At 41.9% G+C, this 21771-nt stretch overlaps 1 protein-coding gene and 1 long non-coding RNA gene across 9 annotated transcripts in view; one reads left to right on the top strand and one right to left on the bottom strand.

Moving 5' to 3' along the window:
* LOC122463294 overlaps positions 1-21771 on the bottom strand; it is a 37163-nt gene that overhangs the window by 701 nt on the left and 14691 nt on the right. The window lies entirely within an intron of this gene.
* The window catches only part of TMEM51 (transmembrane protein 51), a 35204-nt gene that overhangs the window by 5199 nt on the left and 8234 nt on the right, over positions 1-21771 (top strand). For 2 of the 8 annotated variants that reach the window (XM_027829653.3, XM_037881304.2), the window contains exons 2-3: positions 4781-4854; positions 16759-16837. The exons of 3 other annotated variants lie outside the window; for them this stretch is intronic. The gene's annotated coding sequence lies outside the window, so the exon portion shown is untranslated. The remainder of the gene's footprint in view (positions 1-4780; positions 4855-16758; positions 16838-21771) is intronic. 3 more of the 8 variants (XM_027829651.3, XM_027829652.3, XM_027829658.3) reach the window with 2 other exon arrangements.

Genomic DNA, 21771 nt, shown 5'->3' with positions numbered 1-21771 from the left:
GATATGGTGAAAGCCCCATTGCTTGAGTCACTTAACTATGAATCATATGAGAATGTATTGTAGGGAACAATCCTGCATAATTGTGAAGACAGATTAGATGCACTAATAGGTTACCTCCACCTCAGATACATAGGAATAGAAGAGAAAGGAGCATGACCAGTCTTCCCACCCTCAGCACATTGGTGAGTAACTTACAATTAGGATTGGCTGAACAGCAGAAGAAAGAAAGAAACAATGAGTTCAATATATTATTGTAAAATAATACATTGCCCGAACAGTATTTGGCCAACTATACAGAGCTGATCCAATAGCATAGACAAGGGTTTGAGTAAATTATCGGAATACCAGTGAAATTCATCCAGTGATTCCCTGACCACTGTTCCACTGTAACTGTTCAGTGCACTTCCCTTTTCTAACTTATCCTGTCAGGCTTGGGCTTTCCTGCCACCTCTCCTCCACACTCCGAACCCATGCGGAGACCCACCTGTAGGACCTGGAAACTTTACCAGGTGCTTTCTCAAGCTAGAATGTCTCAGGTCTTTTACCCAAAGCAGATAACTTTCCTCAATTGTGGGTGTAACTCCAAATTTTGTGCCATTGAGCAAGGAATGAGTGAACTCACACTGTGATTCAAGCAGAATTTACAGTTCTGTGAAAATGCATCTTATCTGCATGTTGCAACTATTAGTAGCTGTCACCCTTGTCTCATGCAGTGAATTTTGGGCCCAGTCATGGTAGGCCACGCCCTTTTTCAAAGCATTCTTTTGTCAGCGTTCTGATGGCAAACATGGTCAGGAGTGGTGATGGGAGCTTCCTAGCAGTGTGAGTGTTTGAATGTTACTCTCGCTATCTGATTTAATTTTAGCTGTTTTGTTTGCAAAATATTTAGTGTGCATAAAAAAAAATTACGCAAAACCACATCTGATATACAGAGGCTGTATTTATTCTGAAGCTATGGGAATTGGAGTGGGAAATGAGGAAAGACGGTCAGTTGGCAATTTTAGTGTTTTGCCGAATATAGGAAATAGGCTTCTACTGGGAGGAGGAGACTGCAAGTGGAGATAGTCTAAAATTCTGAAGGGTATTGAAGGAAAATTACTTGGGAGCCAGGATCAAGAGGAACATGGGGGGTGGGGTAGATCCAGTCAGTCCTTTTAAGAAGAATGACTTCGGACCTTATTTAGCTTGTTTTACTTCAGCTGAAGAGGGTAAAAAAAAGACTTCGGAGGTGATGTAATACAGTAGGAGTCATCGAAGTGCAGGAGGGAAGTGGCAGGGCTTTGAAAGATATTAGATAAGTGCAATTGAATTAAAAACAGAAGGGGGGCGGGAACTACGAGTGAGAAGGCACCATAAGACATAAGAACGGCCATACTGGGTCAGACCCAAGGTCCATCTAGCCCAGTATCCTGTCTTCTGACAGTGGCCAATGCCAGGTGCCCCAGAAGGAATGAACAGAACAGGAATCATCAAGTGATCCATTCCCTGTCGCTCATTCCCAGCTTCTGGCAAACAGAGGCTAGGGACACCATCCCTGCCCATCCTGGCTAATAGCCATTGACAGATTATCTTCCATGAATTTATCTAGTTCTTTTTTTAACCCTACCATACTGAAGGAGACAATAAAGTAAAGAACTGGAGAAGGCCTCGGGCCAACCCCAGCATTTATGACAATGTAAGATGGCTGACACTTTTAATGCTTCGCATAAATGTAAAAGCCAACACATTATGGAAACTGATTTGTGCAGAGTTCTGTAACCCAAAGAACAGTAACCATGGGACAATTTTCCATGGACACAGGAGCAAGGAGTTAGAGACACTTAGACATTGTATGAAGTGAGTGATTCCATAGTACCCACAGAGTGGCAGTGCTGCACAGACAGACAAGAAGATAGAGCCTGCTCTGCAGGGGTTACAGACTGGAACAGGGAGCTTTTCCTAGGTTAATCCCAACCGAAGGGGCCAGTTTCTTCGGGGAAGGGTGCTAAGCCTAGTCATGTTCCATTGATTTTGCTTCTGAATGCATTCCCAGGAGTAAGGGTTCTAAAGCACAGGGGATGGCATTGGTGTTTGAGAAAGCAATAAATAAACCTCAGCTCATGTGCTTCCTATACAACCCTGGTCATCACACCTAACAGAATGGGATTTTGGGAGGTCTTCCACCCCCTTCTTAAAAGCACAAGGTAAACAGCAGTGAGTTTTGGATCAAGTCATGAAGATTTGATGCTGAAGATAACTGACAAAGTGATATGTAGACTTGGGGTAGTCGCTTTGGTTTGAAATTAACTAAATGTGTTCAGAGTGTGCAAACTACAGCATGGTGTTATGCCCAGAGATGATGTGTTAGAAGCCTGAAGTAACAAAAATTCTGCTTTCTGGCTCTGTGTCAATAGTTACGGCTTCTGAAAACTGATGATCTGTTTTAGGGCTTGCTCTGAACAAGAGAGTATGTGGGGTGATCCCTTCTGTAGAGCCGGACTGCATTTGCAGCAAGAGATGATCATAAAATTCACCCCAATTTGTGCCCAGATAGCTGAGGATGGGACTGAGAATATAAAGTTTGAGTAGTACGGAAAGATGTTTTGCTTTTACACAACTATGGTTGAGTTTGCTTAGATGCCAATTACCATGAACGTCAAAGTAGTTTGATTTTTTTTTTAATAAGATTGTTACAGTAGCTTTGGCACCACAACATCAGTAGAACTTCCATATTGATTTCTGACTATATTCAGTGTGGAGTGTGAGCAGGGTGATGGCTTCATTTTGTAAATACACGTTAGATGTCTCAGCCCAGCTGTCTTGAGGGGCAAAAGTGTGTGTGTGCGTGTGTATTTTTTACTGTTCTCCTGTCTGAATGTATATGTTAGTATATCCTTTATATCAGCTAAGTGAGCAGGGAGTTACCTGGCATCTTAAAACCAGAGACCCAGATGGCTCTAACCTGAATGAAGAGCTGCATCCTGTAAAATGCACAGGTGAGAACATTTGCCAGTTCCTGAAGTTTGGGAATGTGCAAGTAATTCCTTTTGGGCAAGGTGGGATAAGTTCGACTTAGCTCTGTTTTCAATGTTTGGATGTGTGCTTCACAGGTACAGCATGCATTTCTACAGGAACGTTGAGCAATATTAAAGCAAAATCTTGTGCTGCTAACTGGAGATAAATAAAGCCTAGGTATGAAATTTCTAGGTATGAAATTCTGTCAACGGAAGTGGCCTCTGTTTTTGATTTCATACAAGTGCCAGATCTCATCAGTTTGCATGATTTTAAAAAAAGAAATATTTTGAAAAAAATGGGTTAATTTAAGCCATATATGGAAATGAAATTTTTTTTTTAAATTTTTTATGTTGCTTCAGACAAACATTAGGCTTAATCACTACATTTGGTCATAATTCGTAGAGCAGCGTCAGTTGCAAACACAATGAACTCCCACAGGAACTAAGGACCTTCACAAACCTCATCACCTTCTGCTCCAAGCGCAAGGAGCATTCCATTGACTTTGCCTTCTTTAAAATAAGTGTTGCTACATTTGTAATTTTTCAAAATAACAAAACATTCTACCACAAACACGTCTCCTTCTGGGAAGCAGGTGAAAGAACAAATGTGACATGTTAGTCATACTGCTTAATGAGCTACTGGAAGGCTCTTGAATGCAACAGTGATGAATATAAAAATATAATATATATATATATATATATTTATAAATATTTATATATATTTTATATATATATATATAAAAACCTATATAGAAGAGAATAAAACAAGGAGGAAGCAATTACAGTAATATATGTGCACCTGTGGAGAAAGTGTACTACTTATGATTGTCTCCTTGTCAGTAGACAACTGTTGCTGTGAAATAAATTTTGTCTCTACCTGACGCTATACAAGGAGAATGTAAAAGGTGCCATTCAGTAGCATAGAGATGGGTGAACAGCTAGTTAAAAAAATGAACAGGCGAGAGAATGTCTCAGGATGCAGTTGTAGAAAATTGGGGTCCAATCAAACTCCCATTGAAATCATTGGGCTCTTAAGATTATGTGTTTAAGACTGTCAGCAGCCTGGGGACATGGAGACTCTCTTTATGCATAGCATCATGCACATCTATGACCCTGTATGAACAATCATAGATAAATAGGTAGAAAATACTTTGCTGGTTCAAAAGAAAAAGAGGATATTGCCAGTGCCACACCTGGCTTCACATTTTTCTAAATATCCCTTAGGTCTGTAGCTGCTGCTTGCAATACTAGAAATATAATATTCAATACCTGAGTGCTATGGAACTGAATATAAAGGTACCAAGTATATATAAACCACTTTAAACCCAACCGAGAAGAAGGGAGGGATCTAAGTCACCCATTCTAATCTATCGGTTAACTATCCAGCCTTCTGCAGCTGCATTTAGCTCTTGGAAAACCAGAGATGTGGCTATAGTTAGATTCTAGTGAGTGTCCTCTGCTAGGTCACATACTAATCATTTCAGCTCAATTCTTTTTGAGCATTGTCCGAGATGCTCATAGGAACTAAGTGCTTAAGTTTTTATTAGAGTATAAGTTTCTCCATAGAGGTCCAGGTAAGGAGAGCAGCCTTCTATCTAGCTTCCATCATAAGGCTGAAATATGTAGCATTAGTAATCTATAGGCTTGCAGAAAGCATTCTTGAATCTGTTTGTTTGACAGAGTCTGTTCCGGGGTACTACGTTCGTCACAGTAAATAGACTTACCTTACTCCACTAAATCTTAATTGCCAGATTCTGATAGTTTCATCTTGTGTTTGTCCTGCCTAGAAAGAACTTGGTCCAGTGAAAGATATCACATCACCCACCATGTCTCCCTAATGGATTTATCACAGGATTGTGAGGTAGGAACTGCTGAGATCTAATCCTACTTCTGTGACTGATCTAAGGAGCCTTGATAAAGTCATTTCCTTCTGTTTTCCCCCAAGCCCTTTGTGAAATGGAGACAATGCCTACTGGGCTTCACTGGACTGCTGTGAAGATTAATCAGAGTGTGACATAAATGTTAAGTATTACTCAAAAGCAAACCGGAGAAACTCATGAAATCTCAGGAAGGCCATAATGTTGGGACTTCCCCGTTTTTCTATTTTTTTGTTGTTGTTGGTTGCTGAAGAATATGTTATAATCTGAGCATAGTGTTGTTTTTTGCATGTGCCCAAGGACTTTGATAGTTTAGGAATGCTAAAACAGTGACACTAAATGGGACTGCTCACTGCTCAGTCTTGAAGCTCCACTTCTAAAAATTTTAAAACCTGCTGACATAATTAGCACTGAGCCGTTCTCTATGGGAGAATTTTCGTACTTCCTTGGACCACATGTGCTTTAATTTAGTAGACTCTGTGGTTTCATCAAGTCACTCTTTCTCCCAGTCCCTTCCTTCATTAAGGACTTGTTGGCCTGAGAGACCATTCAGATGGGTACCTAGCAGTTTAAAAAATAGGTGTGAACAGTTCACTTCCTTGAAGGAAATGGGAGCCGCAGGGCATTCCGCATTCTTGGAATTCAGCCACTTACCTGGGGTGCCCAGGAGTAGGCACCTATTGTTGTAAACCTTGTTCTAGATCATTTGTGGACCCTACATTCCATTAGTACAGCTAAGGATCGACGTGGCAACTGGGGAAGAGACTGACAAACACTGTCAGTGCACAACTGAACATTAGCAGGTATCTGACAGTCAGATCATTCTTTGCAAGGGTGTTGTAGCCGTGTTGGTCCCAGGATATTTTAGAGAGAAGGTGGGTGAACGAATATCTTTTATTGGACCAGCTTCTGTTGACAGGTATTGCCTCACCCACCTTGTCAGTCAAACCACCAGGCAATTGGAACAGACTTCAGGAGTTTAGGATTTCCCAGATAGGGCAGCACTTATTATTAGGTCTTACAAATAGCCCCTTCTTTGCTTGTCAACATATGGGAAGCTCTTCTTGGTGAATAGGGATGGGGGGCACTAGACCATTAGTTTCTGCAAAATTTGTTTCTGGTAAACTGAAGGTCATTCTCTAGCCCTTAAAGTTGTGAAGCACCTTGCAGGTGTGAGCCTGTTGTCAACTTGAGTCTCCACAGCCCAAGAGCCCCAGCGTTCCTGTTCCTAGCTCTGCCAAGCCGCAGCAGAGTGAAATGACCAAGTTGCTAGACGATTTCAGGGCTGGGAGAGGGCAGCTATAAAACTGATAAGCATACTGCAATTTGACTGGGTTGGTGCTTGGCAGAGCTGTGAGCAATGCAGACTGAGGAAGAGAGAGAGTAGTGGCTGATGGAGCAGCTAGAGGCTGGGGGCACCTCCAAGTACCGCAGACTTCCCATGCCTAAGTCACCAGGCTGTGGAAGAGCTGTAGCAGGGAAGATTGCTCCTCCCCTCTTCTATCAGCAAGGTATGGCAAAGGGGCTTCAGACTTAGCAGCCTCTGCTTAACGGTGTCTGGGACAAAAGATGCAGCCCGCAAGCAGGGCCTAGGGACATCAATCTGATAGAAATTCCAGCACTCTTCCTATTCCCAGAAAGTGTGAGTGCTAAGTTTCTCACATGGCTGTTTTCCCTGAGCTGACTGGTAAGCTCTTCCTCCTCCAGTTTGGTAGCCATGTTAGTCTGTATCAGCAAAAACAATGCGAAGTCCTTGTGGCACCTTAGAGACTAACAAATTTATTGCGCATAAGCTTTGAAGTGAGTTTTAGCCCATGAAAGCTTGTGCCCAAATAAATGTGTTTAGTCTTTAAGGTGTCACCTGGACTCCTTGTTGTTTTTCCTCCTCCAGTGTGTCATTTGACCAGCTGACTGAATCCTCTAGCTGGCAGAAAACAGAGTTTTCAAGCCCTGGGTAGTGCATTTTCTCTAGTTTGTAATGGTTCAATCTCTGCACTAGAGGAATGTGCGAGACAGCTGGGCAGGCTAATGAGGTCAGGGTGTCCCGCTTGTTTGATGTGCAAAAGGTGTTGAAAAGATATTCATAAAAGGGACAGGATACAATCGAGAGCTAATGGATCACTTACGTTGTTGTAAATTGGTGCAGGCATGCTCTTTGCTACTCCTGCTGAAGTGTAACATGGACAAATGTAAGCTGCTTAAATCAACCTGCCAGTTCTCACTAACTCTAAAATGGTTAGGTTGTTTTGCATGTGCTGCAGGTAAAATGCAGTCCAATGACTTCATTTCAGACTTCAGGGGAATTTAACTTCCCTTCCCCGGGTCAGTAGATAATGCCTTCCCAGCATGATGTGCTTGAATGAAAACTGCAGCCATTTGGTCAGTGTAGCTGCCTGGAAATGAATTAACTGAAGTGTTTTTTAGTGCGAAGTTAGTTTACAACGGGCAGTTCTGAATCTAGTACAGGATTGCAGAACAGTGTTCTTGTAACCCACTGGGGAATAAGGATGGTCCTCATACACTGGTGGATTACACTATCATTGGTGATGCTAATATATTGGGAACTCAATGGAAGAGGTTGTAAGCCATGTTACCATCCTAATTTCGTAGTAGCTTGCTGGTTGTTGACTTGTTTAAATTTTAGAGTTGACTTAAAAACATGGAATGCTGACATTTTTTCTTCTGCTGACTAAGACAATATTTAAAGCAGAATAGTAGCTAATATATAGCCTCTTCTATAGTATCCGATGAAGTGAGCTGTAGCTCACGAAAGCTTATGCTCAAATAAATTGCTTAGTCTCTAAGGTGCCACAAGTACTCCTTTTCTTTTTGCGAATACAGACTAACATGGCTGTTACTCTGAAACCTCTTCTATAGTATAATACTACTGGTGTCCACAATCGTATCCCTTTAAATCAAAATTGCCAACCCAGGTGCTAGGCTTGAAATGCCAATAGCGATTAAACTTTAAAAACACCGCTTGATTTTAAAGAACTGGATCTGACTGGTAAGACTCGCTAAAGGTCATTCTTCTTCTTTAGCTGATGGCTGTGGGGCTTAAGAAGGAAGTTTTACCTATATATAGCAGATGGAAGCAATCCAATCTGATTGAGTGAATGGTCTGTGTGTTACCTTATTTATGACAGGTTTCAGAGTAGCAGCCATGTTAATCTGTATGCGCAAAAAGAAAAGGAGGACTTGTGGCACCTTAGAGACTAACCAATTTATTTGAGCATAAGCTTTCGAGAGCTACAGCTCACTTCATCGGATGCATTCAGTGGAAAATACAATGAGGAGATTTATATACACACAGAACATGAAAAAATGGGTGTTATCATACACACTGTAAGGAGAGTGATCACTTAAGATGAGCTATTACCAGCAGGAGAGCGGGGTGGGGAAAGAAAACCTTTTGTAGTGATAATCAAGGTGGGCCATTTCCAGCAGTTAACAAGAACGTCTGAGGAACGGGGGAGGGAAATAAACATGGGGAAATAGTTTTACTTTGTGTAATGACTCATCCACTCCCAGTCTCTATTCAAGCCTAAGTTAATTGTATCCAGTTTGCAAATTAATTCCAATTCAGCAGTCTCTCGTTGGAGTCTGTTTTTGAAGTCTTTTTGTTGTAATATTGCCACTTTTAGGTCAGAGATCCAGTGACCAGAGAGATTGAAGTGTTCTCTGATTGGTTTATGAATGTTATAATTCTTGACGTCTGATTTGTGTCCATTTATTCTTTTATGTAGAGACTGTCCAGTTTGACCAATGTACATGGCAGAGGACATTGCTGGCACATGATGGCATATATCACATTGGTAGATGTGCAGGTGAACGAGCCTCTGATAGCGTGGCTGATGTGATTAGGCCCTATGGTGGTGTCCCCTGAATAGATATGTGGGCACAGTTGGCAATGGGCTTTGTTGCAAGGATAGGTTCCTGGGTTAGTGGTTCTGTGGTGTGGTGTGTGGTTACTGGTGAGTATTTGCTTCAGGTTGGGGGGCTGTCTGTAAGCAAGGACTGGCCTGTCTCCCAAGATCTGTGAGAGTGATGGGTCGTCCTTCAGGATAGGTTGTAGATCCTTGATGATGTGTTGGAGAGGTTTTAGTTGGGGGCTGAAGGTGATGGCTAGTGGCGTTCTGTTATTTTCTTTGTTGGGCCTGTCCTGTAGTAGGTGACTTCTGGGTACTCTTCTGGCTCTGTCGATCTGTTTCTTCACTTCAGCAGGTGGGTATTGTAGTTGTAAGAATGCTTGATAGAGATCTTGTAGGTGTTTGTCTCTGTCTGAGGGGTTGGAGCAAATGCGGTTGTATTGTAGAGCTTGGCTGTAGACAATGGATCGTGTGGTATGGTCTGGACTGGGTGAAAAGTGGAGGCATGTAGGTAGGAATCGCGGTCAGTAGGTTTCCGGTATAGGGTGGTGTTTATGTGACCATCGCTTATTAGCACCATAGTGTCCAGGAAGTGGATCTCTTTTGTAGACTGGTCCAGGCTGAGGTTGATGGTGGGATGGAAATTGTTGAAATCATGGTGGAATTCCTCAAGGGCTTCTTTTCCATGGGTCCAGATGATGAAGATGTCATCAATATAGCACAAGTAGAGTAGGGGTGTTAGGGGACAAGAGCTAAGGAAGTGTTGTTCTAAGTCAGCCATAAAAATGTTGGCATACTGTGGGGCCATGCGGGTACCCATAGCAGTGCCGCTGATTTGAAGGTATACATTCTTCCCAAATGTGAAATAGTTATGGGTGAGGACAAAGTCACAAAGTTCAGCCACCAGGTTTGCCGTGACATTATCGGGGGTACTGTTCCTGACGGCTTGTAGTCCATCTTTATGTGGAATGTTGGTGTAGAGGGCTTCTACATCCATAGTGGCCAGGATGGTGTTTTCAGGAAGATCACCGATGGATTGTAGTTTCCTCAGGAAGTCAGTGGTGTCTCGAAGATAGCTGGGAGTGCTGGTAGCGTAGGGCCTGAGGAGGGAGTCTACATAGCCAGACAATCCTGCTGTCAGGGTGCCAATGCCTGAGATGATGGGGTGTCCAGGATTTCCAGGTTTATGGATCTTGGGTAGCAGACAGAATACCCCATTTGCCCCATAACCTCAGCCGTGCAGAACACAATGCCATCCACAGCCTCAGAAAAAACTCTGACATCATAATCAAAAAGGCTGATAAAGGAAGTGCTGTCGTCATCATGAATAGGTCGGAATATGAACAAGAGGCTGCTCGGCACCGCTCCAACGCCACTTTCTACAAGCCATTACCCTCTGATCCCACTGAGGGTTACCAAAAGAAACTACAGCATTTGCTCAAGAAATTCCCTGAAAAAGCACAAGAACAAATCCGCACAGATACATCCCTGGAACTCCGACCTGGGGTATTCTATCTGCTACCCAAGATCCATAAACCTGGAAATCCTGGACGCCCCATCATTATGCAGGGGAATCCAGGCTGTGACAGGGCAATTTCCTGGCCTTGAAAGACCTTACTGTATTAAGTTTACATATTATTGTGGGCTGTGATTGCATGTAACCTCTCTAAGGGGGCTGACGTGACAGAGGTCAGACCTGGAAGTTCAAAAGACTATACTGAAAATGTGCCAGACAAGAATGGACTTTTGGGACAATAAGTGTTAATGGATTTCCCACGGAATCCCTTGGGCTCTCCCCTAATGCAAATTATTCAACTCCAGTTATGCAAAGAAATAGCCTTTTGAAGCTAAGCCTGAGGAGAGAGGGCCTTTGTCTGCTGATTACCTGTTACAGAAGGCCAAGATCAAAGGCCCAAGCTGTATAAAGAAACGGCCAATTTTCCCAACCTTTGTTCTGATTCTGGATCTAAGACAGATAAACTATAATCACAGAGAAAACCCAGTGTGGGTTCTGAAGGACTAAAATTTAATAGAGCACTATGTTAGAGCTGGGGGAGTCCTCTGGTAAGCTTTTTACCATGTGTGTAGGTTCTTTTATTGTTTCAATATATTTCTCTGTAATGATTTTACCTTAGGAAGAAATGTGCTTGCTTAGAAGGAGCTGTGTGGTGACTTTTATAAATGCAGGCAATACACTGGTCACAGCCTTTGAATAGTGCAGGCACTGGCCTGTTTAGGCAGTTGGACTTGCTCTGGATATCACATTGTAAATTCATTGAGCTGTGCAGAACTTAAAACCCCCGCTCAGAAGGGAGCGAGATGTGGGTATCTGTCCAGGGACGTGACTGCTGGGAGGTGGAAACTGTTAAGTGGGTGCCCTCAAGAGATCACTGAGTGGGAAGTACAGGCACAGTTGCCTTGAATATGTGACACTCGCTCTTGGCAACAAAAAAGAAAGTACTAAGAAATGGTATTTTTTTTGTTTAGACAATGATTCACTCAAACTTCAGAGCAGCTATCTGGCAGTGTTATACTTGTAAACCACAGTAATTTAACTTTCTAAATGGCAATCAATTCCCAAAGCATGCCCAAGCATTGCATTACAGTGGCATTATCTTTCTTGCCAACATTTTAAAGTTGTAAAATTTATCTACATAGGTTGTGGTATACTTTTTTTTTTTAATTGCATCCTCAAGGTTCAAATTCATCAATGGCCTAAAAGGTCCACTGTATTTATCAAGTGCTTAAATCTGTGGTCTGCAGGCTAATGGGAAGTCTGACCATTATGGCAGCAGAAAGCACAGACGACCAGCACCCCCCACCATTTCTGCTAGGATATAACTGTCTTCTTTTAAACTGGATTAGTCATAAATTGTGCAAACTACAGTAAGTACAATTTGTTGTTGCAGCAAACAATGGGCTTATCTTCAGCAATTCTGGAGCGGAGAAAAATTATACCTGGCATCTTAGCTTAGATTCCTCATTTACCAGCATCAATGGCAGATTTGTCCTTCGTGTCTGGGAATGCCTAATTAATTCAGTAGTCTGATGGGTAGGCTCCATCTTTGCTTTGTGACTTCCAGTAGAACCCCATAGTCTAGTTTGCAACATAGGACTTCAAATGATGCGTACCCCTGCAATTCTGCATGCACACTGTACGCTACCCTGATTTCACTGCAGGAGGGTGAAATAGCCCTCAAGCCTAATTTAATAGGCTTGTTACGCATCATGGCTGCGTCACGGATTTGACCTTTTCCCTTAACTGTGGGTTCATCTATGGCTATCTCATGACTCAGATTGTTGATATTTCTGAAAACATGGGAGGGGAGCAACGTAATGGGGAAACAAATCAGTCCAAAGTTTGTTGGGAGGGGGCAGGCGGAGGAATCCTCAGATGCCCCTCGAGGTGAATTGTTGTGGCCAGTGATCTCTAAAGAGCTCACTGACCTGCATAAGTGCACCTGCCAGCATGATTCCACTAAAAAAGCTCCAAGTTCCAAAGAAGCTGTGTTCTTTCCCACACATGCCAAAGGTGGTATCGGTAGCTGCCTTTCGGTTGGAATTCTGTACCTGACCCCTGTTCGGTGTCCTTTGCAGACTGACCAACATATTATCATTTTCCTAACAGAGGTGCAGTTATCCATGCAGATCTCACATGGCTGCGGCCTCCTAAATCCTCCAATTCTGATTTATCAGTCGTTAAAGCATCTCTGAGGAAGGCTTAAACTCCTGTGTTCCAGGGCACTGAGCACTTTAAAGGAACACAAAACAGAAGTGGCTTCCCCTCTTTAGCCGTTTGCTTATCTAATTATTTAAACAGGGGGGTGTGTGTGTGTGTGTGAGAGAGAGAGAGAGATTCACATAGGAAAACTTTAGACTTGTAATGGGGTAAAGGGAGAGAACAAATCCATGTGTGATCCAGCATGCCGGCAAGAGACCAAAATGAGTGAATATGTCAGGTCTAGTAATTCATATCTGAATACTGGGGACATCCCAGCAGAATTTTCAGAAGCCTTCTCAATCTATCACTTACTCTGCACTCTTAGCAGCTGACCTCCTTGTGATCTGCTGCACACCATCTATCCATCTCCTCGCTAGTCATCCCCTAGTATGATGACCTGCCGCCATTCTGTCCGTGATAACTTTCTCTAGGTTATTTCCATCTCTACACTTGATGTGACCAAAGCTCATAAGTTCATACCTGTTGATTTCCAAGAGCGGAGTCCACTGATCTCCAATAATATTTCTAACAAGTGTTTGTTATCTTTTCCATCCAGGAAACGTGCCAGCATCACATATCAAAGGCTTCAGTTTTTTTTCTTGTCAGTCGCATTAGTTTCTCAGCATTCACATCCATAAATTGCTATGGAAAAAATTAAGCTTTTCAGCAGACGAACTTTCGTACCTTTTGAGATGCCACAGATTTTCTATACTTCTGTAAGGGAGGCCATGGCTGAGCGACCCATCCCTAGTTGTCATCTGATTTCTTTGGAGTAGCCTCCTTGGTTGGATATATATGATCCCAGAAAATTAAATGAATCTACTGCCTCTACAGCGTGACCTTTAATTGTGATGCCCGCTTGCATCCTATTGTTATTAATTTGTCAACATAAGAGCATTTTGTTTTTGCCACATTCAGGAATAGTCCATATTCCTCACAAACTTTTTACAGATTCCAACATTTCTTGTATTGCATCAATGGTTACAGAAAAGAGTGTTGTCTTATCAGCATATTTGAGGTTGATTAAGAAGTGTCCACCAACTGAAATCCCAGCTCCTTCCACTTTATGAAAATCTTCCAGGGCTTGTCTTATAATAAATTCTGCTTACATATTGAAAAGACTTGGGGACAGAATGCACCCTTGTCTCTCACCCTGGCCACTGGAAAGCCACTCGCAGTCACCTGCAGTTTGCACTGCGGTCTGTAGTTGACAGTGGAGACTTGCAATGAGGTCAAGCAAGATGCTTCTGAATCCCCATATCTGCCAGTACCTTCCAGAGACTGCCATGTTGGAGAGTATCAAATGCCTTGGAGCGGTCAATGAAACACGTAATCAATGGGTGATTATGTTCCTTGCACTTTTCAGTGATATGAGAAGATATTCATGATTTGATCCTGCGTGACTTGTCCCTCTCTGGAACCAGTAGTTCTGCTTCTATCAGTTGCTTCATGTGATCCTGAATTATGCAGAGCAGCACTTTACTTGTGTGCAGTATCAGGGAGGTGCTACAATTGGGTAGTAATAGTTTTTATATCCCCTTTCCTTGATAAGGGCAGAAGGATGGCTTTCTCCCAGTCGCCTGGCCGATTTCTATTCATCCACTCGTGGTTACAAATTTTCCACATGAGAACAATACTGGTGTCACCAATCACTTTTAGCAATTCTTCTGGTACGCTATCTAGCCCTGGTGTTGTCCTGGGCTTCATTTTCATAATCGCATGCGCTGCTTCCTCATGCAGGATTGACGGCTCTCCTTTCTATCCGCCTATCAATAGTCTATCATCTATTGTAAGTGGATCTGAAGAGGCATACAGATTGGCACGGTAATCTCTCCATCACCATTTTATATTGTCACCTTCAGGAAGAACTTTGCCACCATGATTTTTTCTTAAGCTTGGTCATGGGGAAAAAATGAGGAGCACAAGAAAAACCTGGTTTACAGCTCTATGTGGGGGCAGGGGGAATTAACTTCTCCATCATAAACAACCTTTCTGGTAACAGCAGTTCTAGTTGGGTCATTTAGTGTTTCTCGTGTAAATCATTGACAGTCCTGGAAATGCGGTAACGGCAGGTGTGTGTGAGGCAGAGCTGGGTCTAAATGCAGGGACCTCAACCCGTCTCCTAGAAGTATGATTAATTGTGAGGTGGGGGGCAGGGCAATTTCTCATTAAAGTGGAATTGGAAATACTGAACTCCCTTTAGCTTCTTAAAAAATAAACAAAGTGAGGGTGAGTCTCGTAAGGCCCAATTTAGGACTAAATCGGAGTTGAGCATTCGCCATCACATGGGATTGGAAGTGAAAGGAAAGAGTCAAGTGGCTTGGTAGAAACCAGCCTATAAGGTGCCAGGAGTACTTCTTCAGGCTGCCTCCCCTTTGACGCTGGCTCTGCACTTCCAGCAAGTGTTTGGAGCTGCTAGTCCCGCCAAACTGGCCTGTACTTGAAAGCAAGGCCTGTACTTCGAAGCAGATATTTCTTAAACAGATGAGGGGCAGCACTAACTGCTGACGTCACAAGCAGAGGAAAAGAGGTTTGTCATCTTACAAAGAGGAAGTGGAGGGAAATTCAATTAAAAAGTGGACGATTTAAAAAAAAAAATCCTAGTTTAATTTGCCCTGTTCCCAACTGCATTTTAACACTCAAAGGACTCTGGGTAAAACTTTCAAAAGCACCTCTCCCAGACCTGAAGAAGAGCTCTGTGTAGCTCGAAAGCTTGCTTCTTTCATCAACAGAAGCTGGTCCAATAAAAGATATGAGCTCCCCGACCTTATCTCTCTAATATCCTGGGACCAAAACAGCTACAACACTGAAAAAAGCACCTAAGTAGTTCAGGAGCCTAAATTTCATTGCCTTTCTGTGAGGTTTAGGTGCTGAAATCACTTCTGAAAATGGGAGTTGACAAACTTAAGTATATTAATGCTTTTGGAAAGTTACCCTCTGTCTGAGAAATAATTTCTTACCCTTTATGGTGGTACAATAATAAGAGAACAAGTCAAAGGAATCACTGTCCTGTGCATTATTATACTGGGAGGAAAAGAGGTAGCAGAGTGGAGTTAGCTGAGGCTTGCTCAGTGCATACCCACATCAGCTGTCTCAAGGCAATGCTTTCAGCTCGCTTTAAGGAACATTAAATTAATAGGTCTTAAAATAAGTTTGGGGAGGGAAGGTGAAATAGAACAAAGACAATTACAATTTTGATTTCTGCCACTTGTGGGTTCTCAGCTGGGGACTGCCACTATCCCTTTCTTTATGTTTAGACAAAGGGTAATCCCAGATTTATGAGATGGAGGTGTGAAACGTTTGGGTGTCATAATATGGAGTTGTGGTGTGGAAGAGTCTGGAAACTACAGTGATGAGTACTCCCAATAGAGTAAAATAAAGTTAATCACCTGCTCTTACGAAAGAGCTAGACAATGCCTGTAGAATCCTGCCATCTTGTCCATATAGGGCCTGATCCAGAGCTCCCTGAAGTCAATGGGAATCTTTCTGATGGCTTCAATGGGCTATGGATCAGGTCCATAACATGGAGAACCACAAAGGATAGCATTATGCAAATTTAGTAAGTGGTCAAATAAAAATCTCAAAGATGATGTCTGACAAAATGTCCTTTCTTGTCTTTTGGTAATAGTTTAATTTTACATTTCATAAGGAACTGGTAAATGTATAGTAATGGAGGAGGGGAAGAAGTCTTAATAATATGAACCTTTAGTACAGGACTCTCCTGTTAATTTGCCAAGAGGAGGAGAGAGCTCTATTTCTGTGCATGCTGGTTAGCAAGGGTCTGCTGTAATTCAGATAAACATCTACACACCATACTGCAGGACATGGCTATCACCTGTTTCAAAGGACAGATGTTACATTTCATATTTTCCCTGCAACATGGGATGGAGCCCGGGAATGTAAGCAGCCATCAACTGTTAAATTGGAAGTTACTGACGAACGAGGGCTAGTTTAAATGGCAGACATATCAGATAGCGACAACTTTCTGGCTCCATCCATTGGGCTTGAAAGGTTACAGATACCAGGATACAGGAACTGGGATTTAATTCACCATATGTGCCTTTTGGTGCATATTTATTAAAGACAGGAGTGGGAAGGGGAAAAGATCAGGGAAGTTTCAACAAAGCTACAAGATAAGGTGAATGACTTTCAGTAGCATCCAGATGCATCAATGTTCATCGCAGAAAGCTTGGGCTACATAAAATGTAGCAAAGAACTGTTGTGTTTAGCTGCAGCAGTAGCAAATAAATAAAATAAGCTGTATGATACAGCAGGCTTTTTTTTTTTTTAACTTACAGAATTCAGTAAATTCACAAATTGAAATTCAGGAACTCTGCACGACTGGGCAATGCACACACAGACACAGCACTTAAAGAGGTAACTCCTTTTAAAATATTATATACCTGATCTAGAGCAACTGAAAAGAAACATTTCAGAGTCATTTCAGAGTCGCAGCCATGTTAGTCTGTATTCACAAAAAGAAAAGCAGTACTTGTGGCACCTTAGAGACTAACAGATTTATTTGAGCATAAGCTTTCGTGAGCTACAGCTCACTTCATCAGATGCATTTTAGTGGTAAAGTTATTGCATGCACTGTAATAGACTAGTAGAAGAGCTGTACCTAACAGGCATTTAAAGGAAGAAGACTTTACTTTGTATCCTCTCTGTTTGTTCATTCCAGCACCTGGTCTGACTCTCTTTTTACTGCAGCCCATATATTTAACTGACAGCTTCATGGCCTTCCCAATAGTTAAGACCTAAATAGCCGCCTTTGTTCGTGAACTTTACCTCCTTAACTTGCATGCGCTTTGTTCCTGGCCCCTGATGTGTTGTGTTTGCCTTATTTACACATACATACATTATTTTTGTGATACTGGGCCATTCACATAAAAGATGCAATTTGAATTGGGCTTTGTTATTCCTTGACTTGTGGCATCATCCATAAAATTTATGATTTTTTTTTTTAACATGTGAAAACCCTTGCCCAAATATTTGATTTTATGGTTAAAGCAGACCCCCCCCCCCCCCGAATTTTCTTGTGAACTTCACCTTCAAGAGCTTGGATTGAAAAGTTGGCAGATATGATCCTCCGCATGGTTACTCTGGGAATTGATTTGAAAATCCATTTTGAGTAGATTTAAAGAGAAGAGCGGAACTTGGTTAAAGATGGGTAGGGCTGAGAATTGTTTTATAACTACACATCTTCTTGAAGTTGGGATTTTTGGGTTTGCTCTCTTCTTACTCAAATGGCTTTGCTAAAACTGACCTTTGTATCAGTAGAACAACCCTTGATAAGCACAAATCTGGCCTGGCTTTATTTTTCAATGAAAAGATTTTACCGAATTTTTACATATGTTTCCATTTCTTCATCGTATGTCACAAGTAGGAAGTAGCCTCATTAAGAACCATGCAGCCTCTAGGCCCATATCCTGCCTGTAATAGATACCACATTCTCTTTTGGTATGTACAGCCTTCCATCATATATACCTCTGCCATTGTTGCCATAACTGCAGCATTCATTCTCCACTTGCAACACGACCCATGTTTAGTAACTAAACTGTTTAGCAAGAATGAAGAGTTTAGCAACAGAGAAGTCTGAACCTAAAGCAGGTCTACGGTGTATATGGCTCAGACTGAGAGGAGAGGTCAGTCCTAGGAAAGGAAATCCTGGGGTAACACATTTTCTACTTAGTATAAATACTACTTTCAAATTTTGTTTACTTGCTCTCGTTACTGACATTTTCACTGGAGAGAACTTGGGATTCAGCATTTACGGAATCCCCATCTGCTGCAGTATTCATTATTTTATCTTTGTTCAATAAAGAAATACAAAATAATTGAACTCTGTTCTTCAATTGGACACTAAGGACTTTTCTGCAAATTTAATTGGCCAATGCATTTGGCAGAAGCAACCATCTTATATCTAGACTGGTTCAGTGATTCCTCTTTCTCTGCTAGATACTATCTAGATTGACTTGGGATCAATCCTCCAACTCAGAGTGGTTAGAGAAATCTGTCCTTCATCAGGGCTAGATATTAATTGCTACAAAGCATCAGAATGTAGGATCGCCATGAAAATCTGGGGTCAGATTCTCTGTGGTATTATGCCCGCTGTCAGGAGTCCACTGCTCTTTCCCACCTGCCCAGTGTGGGTCTGTTCCCGCAAGTAACTGGATCATCTACCACTTTCCTGGGAAGGCTGTTCTGCAGTTTAAAGGACACAAGAACTAGCCTTTCTCTTAATCTAACCAAGAAATCACAATACTAAATATAGATGAATTGTAAGTCAGTGATAAAAGGTATGGGGCAAATGATAAAAATAAGCATTCTACAGGCTAAATACCCAAGTACCATATATTCATGAGGTCCCATCCAACATAAATAACCATGGAAAAATAGAGGCGCAGGAGGAATTGAAAATGTGTCCATATTTGTGCAGCTGGGATACTTTTCTTGGCAGCCAATTAAAGCTGGAACATTCCAAACAAACTCTGTTGCAAAGTTTATCTAGTCCGCACTGTAGAATGCTAGGAACTCCGCTACAGAGTTCCAAGATACATTTATATAGATTCCACTACTGGCTGCAATTTTTATCTTTCAGGTTTTAGGATGTCACCTGGACCTACCTCACTTTTTTTTTTTAACCAAAGAGTATCCAGTCATCTTTCATAATTTGTTTAACTTTTACCAAGATTAATATAAGCTGCACTCCTGATTTCCACAGAGCTTAAATACTTAATGTAGTAGATTTCCTGCATGCAGTAGAATTTTAATCAAAAGTTCATATTCCGTTTAAGAGCTTTCCATGATATGCCTCGATAGCGTAGTGGGATTCAGTATCTCACAGAAAGAAAAGGAGGACTTGTGGCACCTTAGAGACTAATCAATTTATTAGAGCATAAGCTTTCGTGAGCTACAGCTCACTTCATCGGATGCATGCAGTGGAAAATATAGTGGGGAGATTTTATGTACACAGAGAACATGAAACAGTGGGTGTTACCATACAGACTGTAACAAGAGTGATCAGGAAAGGTGAGCTATTACCAGCAGGAGAGCGGAGCGGAGGGGTGGGGTGGGGGAAGCTCACCTTTCCTGATCACTCTTGTTACAGTCTGTATGGTAACACCCACTGTTTCATGTTCTCTGTGTACATAAAATCTCCCCACTATATTTTCCACTGCATGCATCCGATGAAGTGAGCTGTAGCTCACGAAAGCTTATGCTCTAATAAATTGATTAGTCTCTAAGGTGCCACAAGTCCTCCTTTTCTTTTTACGGATACAGACTAACATGGCTGCTACTCTGAAAAGTATCTTGCAGGGCTCTGCGACATAAAGCCGAGGAGCAAAAGGCAGAACAAACCACTGCGAATGATCATAAATGGCAGAGTTGCACAGGTGGAGTTCCTGGTTAGAAAAAGCCCTGCACTCAAAGAGCTTCAAACAGATTAGATGGGAACCCACTTTTCAAGCATGATCGAATGGCAGAATAAAATATAGAATTGCCTATGTGCAGCCTTCCACCAGACCTTAGTCCGTATTAAATGCTATTAGTAACCATGTGCCGAGGCTCCGACCCGAGTGATATGTGGGGCTGACCCAACAAGAGACTATGCAGCTAGTTTTTAATACGACCCAAAGCCTTGCTTGAGTCCAAATGCTGTTCAGATTTCTCTGTGTTGACCTTAAAGCCACATTACTGCTTGGTATAAACTGCTACATCCCTGGGACTCTCAGCCCTATTGCAGTAGCACGTGTCATCAGGGAAGGTGACAGCAGGTGCCAATGGATGAATTATCTGGCAGCCAATACCCAGCAAACAATTCATTCATCTCCATAACAATTTTTGAAAATCCAACACACTAGAAACTGAGTATCTTAGGCACATTTGGAAGAGATCACAACTGGTATTTAAGAGAAATCTCATGCTCCAACATGATTGCTTTGGGGGAGGTGGAGAGGAATTCTGAAGCGGTTGCTCAGCATTCTAATCTTATGATGCTTCAGCTAACCTGTATGGTCAGTTTCCTCCAGATTAGTGCTTAATTTGTGCCAGGGCAGATCCCTGGCACCTCTAGGCTTGGCAGTTCATAGCCCCAGCATCTCTGGGCTGCAGCAGTTATGAATGTAAAAAAATTGCTTGAGCCTTGGCACCTCCTTCATTACAAATTAAGCATTGCTTCAGATTCTTAATAAGCAACAAAGTCGTCATGATACAGGTGAAAAGTTTGATAGTGTAATTAGTATTGCACAATAATACTCCGTATGCCTGGACTAAGGTAAAAATTAACACTAAACCACAGTATTTCAGCTCAGGAAGTACGTACGTAAAGCATGGAAAAACACACCAAAATACAGCAATAATGCCAGTGAAACTTTGCTAATTTAACCATTATTATTGCACGCAAGTCCTTCCTTTATATCAGCAAAGACTTCATAGTAAAATTCTGAAGTGAGGTTTCAGAATACTAAGACTTCATTATTTTTACAGGATGTACTACTATGTTTACGCAAAAAGAAAAGGAGGACTTGTGGCACGTTAAAGACTAACAAATTTATTTGAGCATAAGCTTTCGTGAGCTACAGCTCGATGAAGTGAGCTGTAGCTCATGAAAGCTTATGCTCAAATAAATGTGTTAGTCTCTAAGGTGCCACAAGTCCTCCTTTTCTTTTTGCGGATACAGACTAACACGGCTGCTACTCTGAAACCTGTTACTATGTTTACGAGTGTTAAAACGAAACAAAACCAACAAAGTATGTTCTGTAATGCAATGTCCTTTATTGTTTACATACTAATTGGCAAAATGCAGTAATTTATAATGGATCTCCTTGATTGTTTTACTTTGCTTTTGCTCTACATGTATAAGAGATTTAGGGACCTATCATAAAACCTTCCAGAGGATATAAATGGTTAGAGGCATACTGATATAAGCACACCAAAGAGGTCCCTAAATACCCTGGAATTAATACTTTATTAGCTTAAGGCTAGCCATAAACTGCTTTGGTTTGGCATCTATCCAGGCATTAATAAGGTGCCAGTTGCTATATTATCTTGGGAAGCCAACCAAGATTAGTTCCATCAACGGTGGGGGAAAAAAAAATCAGTTTACAAGGTGTTGGGGGCCAGGGGCAGGAGATTCTAAGGTCAGCTACAATGCCTGTCTGCCTGCTGGTTCAACAACTTGACCTTCTGACTTGGATATGCCTTGCATGTGAGTTTGGAGACACATGGCCGAATCTTGTCATCACTAGTTTCTATTGTATTAATATCACTGACCAGGAGAATGTCTTTCATGTCAGTGAAGCATCTTT

Source organism: Chelonia mydas, chromosome 18 (assembly GCF_015237465.2).
Source record: "Chelonia mydas isolate rCheMyd1 chromosome 18, rCheMyd1.pri.v2, whole genome shotgun sequence".
NCBI classification, from domain to species: Eukaryota; Metazoa; Chordata; order Testudines; family Cheloniidae; genus Chelonia; species Chelonia mydas.
The sequence above is the reverse complement of the archived record's forward strand: the minus strand, read 5'-3'. Positions and strand labels throughout refer to the sequence as shown.